The sequence below is a fragment of the Lutra lutra genome, chromosome 2 (assembly GCF_902655055.1).
Source record: "Lutra lutra chromosome 2, mLutLut1.2, whole genome shotgun sequence".
Classification (NCBI taxonomy): Eukaryota; Metazoa; Chordata; class Mammalia; order Carnivora; family Mustelidae; genus Lutra; species Lutra lutra.
The window spans coordinates 143246358-143262282 of NC_062279.1; positions in this window are offsets into that span (position 1 = coordinate 143246358).

Sequence of the window (15925 nt, forward strand, 5' to 3'; positions counted from 1 at the left end):
CATACCATACCAAAACATATGGGATGCAGGAAGAGCTGTTCTAAGAGGAAAGTTTATAGTCATAAACATCTACATTTAGAACAAAGAAAGATCTTAAATATACAACCTAACTGAATACATCAAAGAACCAGGGAAAAAAGGACAGACCAAGCCCAAAGTCAGCAGAAGGAAGGAAACAAAGATTAGAACAGAAATAAATGAAATAGAGCCTAGAAAAATAATAAAAAAGACTAACAGAACTAAGAGCTAGTTTTTCAGATGGACCGAATTGACAAAGTTTAGTTAGAGTAATGAAGGGGAAAGAGATATCTCAGATACATAAAATCAGAAATGAAGGAGAATCAGAAATACAAAGGAGAATAAGAGTTTATGAGAAACACTTATATGCCATGAAATTGAGCAACCTACAGGAAATGGATGAATTTCTAGAAATATGCAACATAACAAGACTGAACCATGAAGAAATTGAACATCTGAGTAGACCAATTACTAGTAAAGAGACTGAATCTGCAATGAAAAAACTGGAACAGAGCAAAGCCCACAACCACATGGCTTCCCTAGTGAATTCTACCAAACATTTAAAAATTTATGCCAATTCTTATCAAACAGTTCCAAAAATTTGAAGAGAAGGAAACACATTCATACCTTGATACCAAAGGCGGACAAGCCACTACAAGAAAAGAAAATTTCAGGCTAATACCCCTTATGAATATAGATGCAAAATTTCTCAACAAAATACTAGCAAACTAAATTGAATATTACATTAAAAGGGTCATACATCATGATCAAGTGGGACTTAGTCTTTAATGTAGGGGTAGTTTCCAGGATGGTTGAACATATGCAAATCAGTATGACACAAATAAATGTATACAAATAAACATGATGGACTGCATTAACAGTTAATAAAGGATAAAAATTATCATCTCAATAGATGCAGAAAATCATTTTTTTAAGATTTTATTTATTTATTTGACAGACAGAGATCACAAGTAGGCAGAGAGGCAGAGGAGGAAGCAGGCTCCCTGATGAGCTGAGAGCCTGATGTAGGGCTCCATCCCAGGACTCCGAGATCATAACCTGAGCTGAAGGCAGAGGCTTAACCCACTGAGCCACCCATGTGCCCCCAGAAAATTTTTTGACAAAACTCAACATCTTTTCATGATAAAAACTCTCAATAAATTAGGTATAGAAAGAACATACCTCAACATAATGAAGGCCATATGGGAGAAGACAACAGCTGACATCACATTCCATGGTGGATTCTTCTGGGATCAGGAACAAGACAAGGGTGTCCACTCTCACCACTTGTATTCAAAACAGCACTGAGAGTTGTAGCAGAGGATTCAGGTAAGAAGAAGAAATGAAGATCATCTAAATCAGAAAGGGAGAAGTAAAATTGTCTGTTTACAGAAGATATGATATGATATAGAGCCCTTGAATACTCCACTCTGGTTAGAACTAACCAACGAATTCAGCCAACTTGTATGATACAAAACCAACATGCAAAACCCAGCTGCACTTCTCCACACTAACAACGAGCTATCTAAAAGAGGAATTAAGAAAGCAACCCTGGAGCACTGGGAGGCTCAGTCAGTTAAGCATCTGACTTTAGCGCCAGTCACCCTGTATGGGGCTCTCTGCTCAGTGGCGGGTCTGCTTCTCCCTCTCCCTCTGTGATCTCTCTCACTTTCATTCTTCTCAAATGAATAAATAATATCTTAAAAAAGAGAAAGCAATCCTATCAAAAACAATTAAAAAAACCCTTAGGAATAACTTTAACCAAGGAAGTGAAAACTCTACATTGAAGATGGTAAGACATTGATGAAAGAACTTGAAGTAAACACATATAATGGAACAGTATACCATGTTCATGGATGAGATGAACTAATTTTGTTAAACTGTCCACTCTACCCAAAGCAATCTATAGATTCAATGCCATTTCTATCAAAATTCCAATGGCATTCTTCACAAAAATAGAAAAAAAATCTAAAAATCATATGGAACCACAAAAAACTTTGAAGAACCAAAGCATCTTGAGAAAGAGGAACAAAGGTGGAGGCATCATATGTCCTGATGTCAAACTATATCACAAAGAAAAGTAATATGATACGTTATGAAACAGTATGGTGCTGGCATAAAAATAGATACACAGGGGTGCCTGGGTGGCTTAGTCGGTTAAGCTGCCAACTCTTGATTTTGACTTAGGTCATGATTTCAGGTCCTGGGATCAATTCCCATGTTGGGCTCCATGCTCAGCAGGGAGTCTGCTCCAGGATTCTCTCTTTCCCTCTGCCCTGCTTGCTCTCTCTCTCTCTCTCTCTCTCCCTCTAAAAATAATAAATAAATCTTTTAAAAAATAACAGATACACAGGCCACCAAAACAGAACGAGAGCCCAGTAATAAACCTACACATATATGATCGATAAATCTATGACAAAGATGCCAAGAACACACAATGGGAGAAGACAGTCTCTTCAGTAAGTGGTATTGGGAAAATTGTATTTCCCCCATGGAGAAGACTGAAGCTGGACCTGTATCTTACACCACTTACAAAAATTAAGGTGGGGGGCACCTGGGTGGCTCAGTGGGTTAAAGCCTCTGCTTTTGGCTCAGGTCATGATCCCAGGGTCCTGGGATTGAGCCCCGCGTCAGGCTCTCTGCTCCGCAGGGAGCCTGCTTCCTCCCTTCTCTCTCTCTGCCTGTCTCTCTGCCTACTTGTGATCTCTCTCTCTGTGTCAAATAAATAAAATCTTTGAAAAAAAAAATAAAAATTAAGGTGGAATGCATTAAAGACTTAAATATAAGCCCTGAAACCATAAAACTCTTAGAAGAAGGGACGCCTGGGTGGCTCAGTGGGTTAAAGCCTCTGCCTTCGGCTCAGGTCATGATCCCAGGGTCCTGGGATCCAGCCCCGCATCGGGCTCTCTGCTTGGCGGGGAGCCTGCTTCCCCCTCTCTCTCTGCCTGACTCTCTGCCTACTCGTGATCTCTCTCTCTGTCAAATAAATAAATAAAATATATTTAAAAAAAAAACTCTTAGAAGAAAACACAGGCAAAGTCTCCCTGACGTGGGTTTTGGCAGAGATTTCTTGGATACGAACCCAAGAGCACGAGCAACAAAAGTAAAAATCAACAAGTGGGACCACCTAAAAGCTTTACATAGTAAAGGACACAGTCAACAAGATGAAAGACAACCTATGGAGTGGGAGAAAACGTTTCCAAATCGTACATCTGATATGGGATTAATATCTAAAATATATAAGGAAGTCAATAGGTCAATAACAAGAACCCCCCTCTCCAAATAATTCAATTTTTAAAAAATGGGCAAAGGACCTGCACAGACATTTTCCCAAAGATGTGCAGGGGGCCACCTAGCACGTGAAAAGGTCCTCAACATTACTCAACATCAGGAAAATACAAATCAAATCCAGATGAAATACAACCTCCCACCTGTTGGAATGGCTGTGATCCGAAAGACAAGAGTGGAAAGACAAGAGCAGACAGTGTTGGGGAGGATGTGGAGAAAAGGGACTCTGCACTGTTGGTGGGAGTGTGAAGTCTTATGCCCACCGTGGAGTCCGGGATGGAGGCTCCTGGGGCAATTAGAAACGAAGCTTCCATGTAGTACATTAATCCTACTTCTGCGCGTGTACCTGATGGGGACAAAATCAGCGTCTCCAAGATGCTCGTTGCAGTGTTAACAAATTAGCACAGACCCAGCTTCTGCACATGGTGTTCTCCTGTGTGTGTGTATGTGTGTGTGTGTGTCCCACGTTCCCCTTTTGACAAGGACACCTGTCGTTTTGGCTCAGTACGCTCCAGTATGGTCTCCTTTTAACTAAGGACATCTGCAAAGACCCTATTTCCAAATAAGGTCACATGGTGAGGTTTGGGGGGTGAGGACTTCAATCTATGCATTCTGGGGACACACAATTCAACCCAAGATATTTCCTTCCAGGACAAAGGGCTCCCTGAGCCCTGTGAATAGGGGAACAACTTTCCCCAGCCACCAGTACCAGGAGGCAAAGCCTATCCACAACGTGTTGCTGCAGGAAACCACCCTAACTGTGGAGGTGTGAGACTGTGGTCATTTACCAGCTCGTGGTTCTGTGGCTCAGCTGTGTAGTTCTGCTGTAGGCTCCCTAGGCTCGCTGGTGCAGTGTGCTCAGCCTGGGGCTGGGTGGGGGCTGGCTTGGAGCTGGACAAGGGCTGGGGGCCCAGGATGGCACAGGACAGCCTCCTGTGCAGGGCGAGTGTGATGCTAAAAGTGGCTGTAGCTCGGTCTCTCGTGGCTTCTCACCGCTGGAGGGCTAGCTAGGGTTCCCTCATGTGTCAGCCAAAAGGGCCCCGCAGAAGGGGCAAGACCTTAGCACTCCTGCAGGGTCCTCACTCCATCTCTGTGAGTCCAAGCCAGTGGCCAGGCCAGATTCAAGAGGACAGCTCCTCCTCCAGGTGGGGGAGAGGCAGGCCAGCTTTGGAACGGAAGTGTTTTCCAGGGTGGCAGGACAGAGTGGGCTGATGATTTCCCATCCTGCCACGCAGAACCCATACCACAGTTCCACCCCATGGGTGAGGTGGCTGTGCTGTGCGGGTCAGCTGGCCAGCAGTAAGTCCCGCACAAGACCCGCCCCAGCCCTGGTCTGCATCCCCAGTCCTATCTGTACCCCGCAGCCCCATCTTCATCCCCAGTCCCGTCTTCACCTCCAGCCCCCATCTGCACCCCCAGCCTCTGTCGCACCCCCAGTCTTCATCTTTACCCCCTGCCCCAGTCTGCACCCCCAGCCCTCCTCTGTACCCCCAACCCCTGTTTGCCCCCTCAGCCCTGGTCTGCAGCCCTGGTCCCCATCTGCACCCGGCTGGGGCCAGCAGGCACTGGGCTCCCAGGACTGCAGGATGTTGTGGGGTTGCACAGATGCTACTTGTGGGTCCCCTCGCCCTGCCAGGGCCTGTCAGCATACAAGCCCTTCTCTCTGCCTTTCATCTGCAAGGACTGGGTCCCAGCTGGCCCAGGCCAGCCCCCCAGGAACGCAGCCCCATGGCCCGCTCCCACGGGTTGCTCTGACCCCAAGCTGGCTTCTCGGATGTGACCTCAATGCCCTTCTCTAATTTGTAAAGCAAACTCCGGGGAGGGTGGGGAGGAGGGGTGCGGATAAGGACTCTTCACGGGCCGCTGGGCCCTCTCTGCTCCATTCAGGACGGATTAGGTAGCCATCCATCAGCGGCCCCCGCCAGGGGCCTGAGGGAAAGAAAGCTGGGGAGCTGGGCAGGGAGCCCGCCCCTCCCTCAGACCCTCGAAGCCCCTGCTGGGAGGTCACTGGGCGGGGCAGGGACCCCGGGCTGGCTGGAGGCCAGCCCAGCCTTGGCAGGCACTGCTCCCGCCTGGCCCCTTGGCTCCATGACTGGGCACCACTCCCCACTCATCCTGAAGCCCTGGGACAATGCAGATTTCTCTCCCTGGGGCCATTTGTTTCTGAATGGCCTCGACTGGTCCCCTGGGGAGGCGAGGCCCCTCCCCAGCATCCTCTGGAGGGAGGGGCCCTTAGTACCAAATGGCTGCAGGAACAGGTTTTGGGTCTGACATCTGCCCTCAGGTGTGAGAAAGAGCGGCCAGGCTGCTTCGCCCAGCCCTGCCTTCCCCTGCCTCCCTTCTCTGGCCCAGGCTCCCACGGGGTGCATCCTGGAGCCCTGGACTGTCAAATCCTCAGGCACAGGGAGCAGGGAGCCATGGAGGAGTCACCTGTTGGGCACCAAACATGGTCACGACCACCTCCACCCAAGCTCACACAGCCCTCCTAACAACCAGGAGTGTGGGCATTACCAGCCCAACACAGGAGAGGAGTGGAAGCTGGAGAAGCCGTATGCTTGCAGCCCGACACCGTGGGAGGGGAGTGGGCCCCAGCCCATGGCTTCTCTGTGAGGCAGCCACAGTCATGGGTGCCCATGATGCTGTGTGAGGACGAACTCCAAGTGGCCGTGCAGCCTCGCCGGCCCCTGGTTCTCTAGTGTGTGCTGGCAGCGGCTGGGGGCTGGGCCCAGAGACCGTGTTCAGTAACGTGGCGGGTGAGCTAAGGCCAGAGAGGGTGGACGGGTGAATGAATGGGTCCATCCTGGGTGCTGTGCAAGGTTCCGAAGAAGAAGGACGGGAGTGGCTAAGGTCAGTGGGAAGGAGGGGAGCCCTGGGGCAGATAGGACTTCCAACAGGGGTCTCAAGGACAACAGCCTTGTGCGTGGGTCCCTTTGTGCTCCCGTGGGGCTCCCATGACCTTAAAAGAGATAGGTCCGTGTCCTAAGGCCCAGGATCTGTGAATGGGACCTCATCAGAAATGTGGGAGATTTCCACATGAGGTCGTCCGGGAGTAAGGTGGGCCCTGTCCCCGTTGGCTGGTGTCCTTGTATGAGGAAAGAAAGGGAAATCGGACACAAAGACACTTGGGGCATGGGGGGAGGGAGCGCGTGAAGACGGAGGGGAGATGCACCCAGGGGCACCAGAAGCCACCAGAGCTGGCAGCCAGGGAAAGATCCCATCACCCCTTGACCTGGGAATCCCCCGGGCCTCCAGGCAGGGAGAAGGTGCCTAGTTTGCAGTAATCTGCGACAAAGCCCCACCACCCCCGCCCCAGGGCCCTTGCTGGGCCAGCGGTGGGAGGGAGCCCCAGGTGCTGGGGCACAAAGGGGAGTGCAGTCCTCCCAGAGCAGCTCAGGTGGAGAAACTTCCAGGGGCGTGTCCAGGTGAGATGCTGCCCACAGAGGATACTACCTATAGGGAGGACTGAGGGACGGGAGCCCCGCACGGTGGGGAGCAGGAAGTGGGGGGTGGGTATGTGCGGGCCACAGAGGGTCAGCCAGGCGGAGCCCAGGTCACTCCGTGGGAGCTGCTAACAGCAGAGGGCCACAGACTGGTCCGCCCCGATTCCCACAGTTCCGGAGGCTGGCCGGCCCAGATCGGGGTGCGCTGACCGGTTCCTGGAGAAAGCCTGCTCACACAGGGCCTGGGGGTTCTTCTTAGGAGGCCGCTAATCCCCCTGTGGGGGCTCCACCCTCCTGACTGTGTCCCCTCCCATGGGCCCCACCTCCCAATTCCCTCCCACTGGGGGTTAGGCTGCAACACAGGAATTTGGGAGACACACGGTTTGTATCAGGCCCTCTAAGTAACTGCAGCCTTGCTGTGCCCCAAGGTGTGCTCTGGGACTGTTAGTTCCTAGGATTGTGACGATCACTCATTGTCCCTCAGCCCTGAACCCCTCCCTTCCACAGTCAGCTCCCGGACGCTGGTGTCTATGTCCCCTAACCCTGGTCAGCTGGGTGCCCACCAGGCTCTGCCCCCAGGTGTGCTAGGGGGTAGCCAGAGGGGAGGGGGACAGTCCTGCCCCTCCCTTTCTGCTCCCGCATGTTGCCACTGCCACGCTCCTCACCCCTGTGAGCAGGCTGTTCTACCCCCTGTAGCCCCTGAGCTCGGTTTTGGGCTCCCCTCCTCCACGGGGCCAACTCCTGGCCTCTCAGACACCGGTGTGGCCACACCCTCTCCCGGGTCTGGGTCCTGAGTTTAAAATCCCTTCCACATCTTCGTGCCCTTGTCCCAGTCGCTTCCCGCTTCCCGAGGTGGCTGTCTCCAGACCTCTTAGGGCCTCTGTTTGCCTTCTCGGGTCTCTGAGGCCAGGTTCACTGTTCTTTCCAGGGCTTCTCCCTGTGAAAACCACATGAGTGCCTGCCCTGAGGGGACCTGCCTGAGGGAAGTGATGAGGACAGGGGGTCTCTGTGGCCCAGTGTTTGGGAGGTGCAGGCCCCTACCCTCCGGGTTCCCACACACAGGGACTGTCCTGGGGTGCTGGAGGCTCTGTCCGAGTCCCCATCGCGGGGGCGGGGGTGACGTCTCTGAGCCCCGGGCAGGGGGATGAGGTCTGGCTGTGGTCAGACGGGCCTCCCCTTCCTCTCACTTCTGAGCGGGAGTGGACAGGGCAAGATTTCCTAGAGATGATGCTTTTGGTAAGAGGCAATTACTTCTCTTTCAGCTGGCGAGCTTCGGAGAAGCTGGACTAGCCCACACCTTTCCTTGCAGCCTTCCCAGAGGCAAACCTCGGGCTCTCGGTTGGCCCAGACAAGGGACAAGTGCCCAGGGGCCCCAGAAGAGCCAGGCCCTCTCCAGCCCAGACTGGCAACGCTCACTACCGGCTTAGTGAGTAAAATTCAAAGAGAGACGGGACGGGACCGGGGTCCATCCCCCCTACAGGGGTTCACCTGTTACCCTCCAAAACTGAGCCCTTAGACGCCAGGTTTCAAGGGCCCGTGATGACAAAGATGCCAACAGCTCTCAAGGGGTCTGTTCCTCTCAGTTCAGTGGCTCTGGAGGTGGGGGGAGAGCAGATATTTTTAAAATATTTAAAAAATGATAAACAGTACCCACATGTCTATTTCCTCCAAAAAAATAATGTATGAAAATAAAATCACTTGGAGCACACACGATCTTTACGCAGGGAACAGGCTTTACCTCCCTCGAAAGATACCTTCTCTTAAATATCATTAACACATTTCCAGACGGGGAAAATTTACCTCTGTTAGCTTTAGACGAATAATATGCTAATCTCAAATCTAGAGCCAAAACCAGGTTCGACAACAATATGGAGGCTATTTTTTTCTGGGTTTCCTCCCACGTTTGATCAGCAGATGCAAACTCAAGTGCTTTGAGCTCCTAAGGGGTGCTGGAAAGTGCCAGAATCTAATTAAAACCACGGGTTGGGACGACATGGAATGGGGAGAACGTTCTCCTTCTGGCTCCCTACTGTCCAACCTGCCTGCCTCAGGTGTCCCCGGCCACCTTCTCATGGTCACTTTCTCTGGAGACTTAATGCCAGGTCCACTCTGGTCATCCCAACTTGCCAGGCACGCCCCCTCTTCCCTATCATGCGCTGGGGGATGTGCAGGTGTCTGGGGGATGTGCAGGTGCCTGGGGGAGGAGGGACATGGATCCTAGGGGACAAAGACTAGGACGGAATGGAGCAGGGGAGGCGGACTTGGTTGGAGGGAGCAAAGAGTCTCGGGGCACAGAGGGACAGGGAAGCTCTGAGAGATAGTGGCTTTTAGGGTGGCGAGTGGGGCAGGTGTGGCAGAGAGATGGTACCCATCTCGGACCTGCCGGAAAGACTTGGAGCAGGTGAGGCGGGCCCAGTGGGGAAGTTTTGGTGCCATTTGCTGGCCGACCTTCAGAAAATCTCTTCATCTCTCTGGTGTTAGCCTCTGCTTCTCTTCAGAGTCGCCCCACAGGCCAACCGAGGTGTGACTTCCACGAAGGGTGGGCCCTGCTTCCTGGTTAGCCGCCTTTCCAGAAACCAGATGATGATTGGCACACCCCAGGCGCGCAGTCAAGATTCTTAGGAGGAGGGAGGGGATGGGAGGACACGTGTGTAGCTTTTTGCTGGGAATATGGAGCTGTTTGGAAATTGCTCCTGGAGATTCCAAACCCTTCTGGGTGAACGACCCCCAAAAACTGCTCAGCTGAAAAAAACCAGACTCCTTAGGTGGGGGCGGTAGGGGGGGGCTTTTAAACCCCTCCAGATTTCCCTGGTAACCTCCATTTGCAGGCAGTATGGGAAGTGATCTCATGGAGGACCCAGCAATTCTGGAGACATCTTCCCCAGCGGAGACCCCCAGGAGAAGTTTAACAGCTCTGCCAAGTTCTCTTTAAATCGGCCCTGTTCCGTCAGCCTTGCTCAGAACGCGCGTGTGCTTTTCAGTGAATTGAACTGGGCGGTGTTGATTTGTTTTTCCCGGACTTATTTCCATTTAAATCAGCTGCCCTTCGGAGCCCCTCATCTTGCATAATGCAGGAGCTTTTGAAGTGAAATCAATCCGCTCGAAGGAAATGGATTTGTATTCGCATCTTCTGGGGCAGGCTCTCTACCCAGCGCCTCTGAGCTCTCCAGCTTTCAAGCTCTCGGGGTGTCCCGTCCCTGATTGTGCGAAGGTGCGTGTGCACACGAGTGCAGAGGCTGGGCACCAGAAGGCAGCCGGCGTCCTGATTCAAATCCACTGCTTCCTGCTGCTGTGTAGCCTTCATGAGTTCCCTAACCTCTCTGTGCCTCCGTTTCCGGATTAGTGAACAAACTAGGAGGGTTACACTTTATTGCACCTGGCTGTTGAGAGAACACAGCAGGTTTGCAGCAGCAACTCCCTCAGCCCCCACCTCCCTGCGTGGAGTGGGGAAAGGACGCTTCTCTTGGCGTCATGGGTCCCCAAGACTTTCCAAAGCCACGTAGGTACAAGGTCAAGGACAGGGCCCTGTGTCAGCGTGGGTCAGGCTCCGTCCAGGCTGGGGCCCGGCTTCTTGTCCCATCAATCCTCCTGCAGCGCAGCTGGGGGCCAGGGAAGCCGTGTCAGAGTCTGTGCGCAAGTGGGGACTCAGCTTTTTGGGCAGCTCCTGGAGGCTGGGAGGGGGCATTGGGCGGGACCTTGGACTCTAGGACACAGGAATACTGAGCTGGGAAAGCACCCAAGCCCTGTCAGTGATGAAACACAGCCACCAAAGTCACCAAAGCTCCTGGAACCGCCAGGAGCCCAAGAGCCTCTCCAGCCTCCACATCCTTCGGGGAGGTGTGGGGTATGGAAGTGTCAGTGAAAAAGACTCACCCCGCACGTACGCCCTCTCCCTGGAGAGGACTCGGAAAATATGTCCAGGGTAACGCCTGCTTCACCCTGTGGCTCTGGCACCCCTGCTCTCACTCAAGTTGGAGAGATAAGCTGACAGTCCCACCCAGCCTCGCTCCCTTCTACAGATTGGGAAACCGAGGCCCGAAGGGGCCATCTTACCCCGGTTTCCCCTGCAGAGCTGGAGCTGGCGTTGGGTCCCTTCCTTGCCTGTGTGCAGCTCGGCCCCCAGACCGGAGAAGAGAAGTCCCTTCTGGCCAGAGCAGGAGCTGTGAGCTCTGGGGATTGGGGGACAGGTGCAGGCAGGGCAGGGGCAGGGCAGGCAGGGTGCGGCGGGGCGGGGCGGGGCACGTTCAGGTCTCAGCCCCTTCCAGGCTTTCTCCCGCTTTGAGGCAGGTCCTCACAGAGAGAAGGAACCGATCTCCTGTCCTGTGCATATGCATAGAGGCTGCCTGGGCGCCCCACAGGGTTCCCGGGGCCACGATGTCAGGCCTGAGAACAACCAGTGCCCAGCACCAGCACCTGCGAGAGTGGACTCGAGGGTGTTACCCAGCATTGCCATGCCCCCGTTCCTGGCCCTGAATGACTGCAAACAGGATCTTGAGGCTCAAAAAGGGGAAAGTCCCTGTGAGGTTTGTGGAGCAGGGCTGCCCCAGGAATACCTGCTTCCCTCCCGTGCCCCCTCCCAGGGAAGTCACACCATTTCCCTCCTCGTCCAGAGCTGCAAACTCCTAGCTCAGGAAAGATTCACCCAGAAGCACACAGTGTGGTGGGCTGGTCCGAAAGTTTGTGTAATCATAGGGCTCCCATTTGAAAAATAGAGGAACTTAGAGCAATGTTTGTTTTTTTAAAAAAACAGAGCATATGTGCTGGTGAACAGCTGGCTGGGCCTCCCACCTGGGGAGGGGCCCTGGCTGTGGACAGCCCCTGGATCTTACGCCTGTGGGCTCCTCCCCCCCACCTCACCCCCCCGCTCCACGTTCACAGTGACTCTGCCTTTGAATCTGGCTTGCCAGACCCCAGCGCAGGCGCCCTCAGGTCACTGTGCAGACAGGCTGGGCCTAGAGCTGCCTGGTGCACCAGGGTTGGCTTGGCTTACTGCTCTGGGCTCCCAGCCTCACCCAGGACCCCACCCCTCGTTGGTGCTTGCTGGGTTCTCCCTTAAGCCCACACTTCCCAGCCTGTGCTTAGCTGCACCACCCCTCTGGGACGAGTGACCTAGCCTCAGCCCCCTCTGGGAGAGACCCTGTGGCTGCTTGGCAGGGGACACATGCCCGTGGGTGGCCTCCAAGCTGTAGGGACTTGGGGGGGGGGACAGATGGGAGCTGGAGGGGCTTTGGGGAGGCCTGGGACACTCTGTACATGCCCCCACCCCATCCCTGTCTTCGGCCCAGCTGCTGTTCCTCTAGGCTCCAGTGTGGCCACCCGGGGGGGACTGTCTTGTGGGGACACCCGCTGCCTTGCAGAGGCCCCAGAATGGCCTATGGTGGTGCTTTTGGTGCAGGGTGGGGGTGGGGAGGCTTGGGAGAGGCCCAGGCTGACTCAGGCTGGAGGCAGGGCTGGATTCTGGGGCTCATGGGCTCTGCTTCATGCAGAAGGGCCCTTCCTCCCTGTCACCATTTTGAAAGTCATGATGCTTATTCATTTGCATTTGCATTTTTCCACAGAATTGTGTGGCCACAGCAGCCTGGAGCAGAGGGGACCTCAGTTCCCAGGGAGATGCCGAGCTGGAGATGTTTCCCGTGGCCTGGGGCTCAGCTGAGCCTCCCACCCGGTGCCCCTGCCTCCATCGGACCTAGAAGGGCAGAGGGGACAGTCTCTGTCACTCACGGCCCCACCTCCACCCCACAGGCAGCCCCTGGCGCGGGGTCAAGGCTGGGCAGGAAGGTTAAACTAAACAAGCGGACAGCGAGGAGGGGTGGGGCTGCGCCTGGAGAGTCCCAGCCTTCCCAGCTCCCAGCGAGTAGGTGGCCCCACTGGGGCCTGCCAGGGGAGGGGAGGTCATCCACCTGGAAGCCCTGGGTAGGCTGCCTGCCCCACAGGGCCCAGGGGTGATGAGCGCAAAGTAGTGAGTGCAGAGCTGCGGGAGCGCAGGGCCCGGACTGGCCTTGGTAGGACAGGGAAGACCCCAGCCCAGGGCTGGGGCCTGGGCGGGCAGAGGCGCCAGCTTGGGGAATCCAGGTGGGGTGGCAGAGGACAAAGGCCTGAGGGCCCCTGAGGAGCCCCGTCCAGACACCGGCTCTGTGGGAGATGGTGACCTAGTTTGGGGAATTTCAAACCCCTGGGAGATGCAAGAGCGCTGAGTGTTGAGTTCACAGCCCTGACCTGAGGGCAGGGGTGGGGCACAAGGGGGTTGATGTGGGTCTTTGTTCTTGCTGCTGATGCTTCGTAGCCCACCACAGGGATGATGTCCACTGTGGGTGGCCGGTAGCATGTTGGTTGAGGACAGCACTGGCTCAGTGGGGTCACGGTTGCCTGGGAGCCAGAGGGCGCCGTGGGCACTGGGGCTCTCCAGGACCTGGACTTGGAGGTGGACTTTGGGGCACCTGCCCACCTAGCTTTGGTTCTGCTTACAGGCAACACACTCTGCCCCACTCTAAAGATAGTATCACTCCCTGAGGTCCACTCGGGGAAACTGAGGCACTTGCAGCTTCTCCTCCCCTCTGCTAAGACTCAGTTTCTCTGTCTGGGATACAGGCGCCTAAGGTAGCTCCTAGCAGCATGGCGAGGAGGACTCAGCATGGCCACAGGGTGGGCGGGCAGAGGAAAGGGGCGAGATGGCTAACACAGGGTGCCACGCCAGCGGCCCCAGCCCTGCACTCCAACAAAGGCCCAGGACCCGGTGGGAGCACCCATTCCTGGGACAGGAAGGGCGGGAATCCTGCTCTCCAGGCGCACGAGGCTGCTTGGAGGCTCAGGCTTCTGGCAGCCAGTATGTCACTCAAGGATACCAGTCATCCGGGGCTGGGGAGGAGGGTAGGCAATGGGACTATGGGACCCTGAGACTAGCCGCCTATGTCCACCACTGTGCGCGGCCCTAGAGAGCAGCATCTGAGGCCCAGAGTGGCCAGGAAAGGGGTGGTTGTGGGAATCCGGGAGCTGATGGGGGAGTCAACCCCGCTCACGTAGTTCCCTGGAGCGTTTTCTCCCTAAATGCTTAACGCTCCTCGTGCACCCTGGTCCTGGGCCCTCCCTTCCTGTTTTGTGCCCAGGCGATGGGCTGGCACTGGGGGCTTCAACCGATGGTCCCTAAGTCCCGGGGTGAATGGCCTCAGGACGGGTACTGGGTGCCTGAGGAACTTGCCACGGGGTGTGTGCCCGCCCCCCCATTTGTGTCTTGTCGACAAACTCCCAGGTGCCCCAGACTCCTCTGTGCTAGAAGAATTGGAGGAGGCATCTTCCGGGGTTGCTCAGTGGTGCCTGCCATGGCCCGCATCTTGAGTCCCCAGCTCTCCAGCCTCTATGAGTGGGGCGGTGTTTGGGGACAGGTCCGTGACCTTGCGACTGCCCCACTGGAGAAGCTGTCCATGAACTGGCCAGCACCTCCTGCAGGTGCCTGTGTTCGAGGGGTGACCCTGTGCTCCATATGCCCAGCTTCAGTCTTGACCTCAGTGAAATGGGACTAACAGCCCTGCCTGGGCCATGACCCTGGTGGCCTTGGGTGCGCAGGGGCTCACTGGGCTTCTCCCACTCCCCCACTGCCCCCTACAGTCCCAGGATGGCCTGGACCAAAACAGGGACCCTGACTCTGCAGACCCTCCTGGTTTGCTCTCCCAGCCAGGGCCCTGCCCTGGATACCCAGGACCCTACTGAAGAGCACCTACAAGGAGACAAGGCATGGGCCAGAAAGGAAGAGTTAGGAGAACTTGGGGTCCGGGAGGGAGGGCTGCCTGGAGGAGGTGGTGTGCTGCACTCCTAGGGTTGGTCCCTGAGGCTGAGTGTTCCCTCCCACCATTCCTCCTCCGACCGGTGTTCCCCAGGTTCCCTGTTTCCCACTAAGGACATTGGTGGTCTTAAAACAGCTGGCCTCCTACTGGGATTCCCTCCTGAAGTCTGCAAAAATTTTTGACCATCTTCCTTGTGCCCAGCAAGATTCTCGACCCTGAGGCGAGGCAGGGAACTAAAGAGGGGCTGCCCTGGGAGCTTTGGGGGTGGGGAGGACAGGCGTAAGCAGGTGAGTGTAAGCAGGTGAGTGAGTGCACACTGCATGGTGAGGGGTGTGAGGGATGTGAGGTTGGGGAGGGAGGACAGAGGCTTTTGAGCTGGGCCCACAGGTGACAGCAGAGATCCCTCATGTCACGTTGGGGGTTGTGCGGAGATGGAAGGAGATGGAAGCACTGGAGCCAAGAGCGGACGGGGATTTGGTGTCACCGCACCCAGATGGTGGGGAAGAAAGAGGCTGAGGTGAATGCCAGGCTCTAGGAGGCAGGCTGAAAGGCTGACCGCAAGAGGTAGGTGCAGCAGCCCCAGCCCAGGCCCTGATCAGCACCCACACCCCTGCCTAGAGGGAGGTGTGAGGTGGCCGGGCCCTGCCGCTGACCACAGCTCCCCTGGGTCCGCACAGGCACGGGGCTCCCGCAGCAGCCTGTGCAGTCAGCATCATTGTCCCCATTCTCCGGATGAGCAAACAGGTTCAAGTTGGTCAGCAAAATAGCCTTAACCACAGTGGAAGGAGGTGAGCCTGATCTGGGGTCCACTACTGAGGTCAAACCATTTGGGACACACCTCACAATCCAGGGGACAGCTGACACTGGGGACACCAAACCCCATTGAGGTTAGGTTCCGCCCACCACCGATGAAGCGAATTCCAAGTGAGGCAAACCCCAGGTTGGGCTGGGCTGGGTGCCTGGGGGCAGGGAGGGCTAAGGCCCCAGAGGACCCAACCCCTTGCTGCACACCCACACCAGGGGGGTGGGGGGGCTGGGGGGGTGGAGGGTGGAGCTTGCAGGAGAGGGTTGGGGCTGGGAGGGCTACCAGGCCTGGGGTCAGAGCCCCATGGCCCACTCACAGTGTTGGGTGCTCGCCTGAGTTTGGTCCTTTGCCTGCCCCCCCACACCCATCCTTTGTTGGTGGATGTTGGCCTTGGGAAGGCCCTGTCCCCTTGGCCTCTGCAGCTTCCCCTTTCCCCGCACTGGGACGGTCCCCCAGGGAACGGCTCTTGGTGATGAAGTTTAGGGAGATGAGCCCACTGGTTCTGGAAACTATCGGGAGGGTGGCCTCAGAGACCCCTGGGGCAAATCCCAAGGCTGCCAGCTTCAGTGGGTGGCCCTGGGTGAGTGTACCCCCAC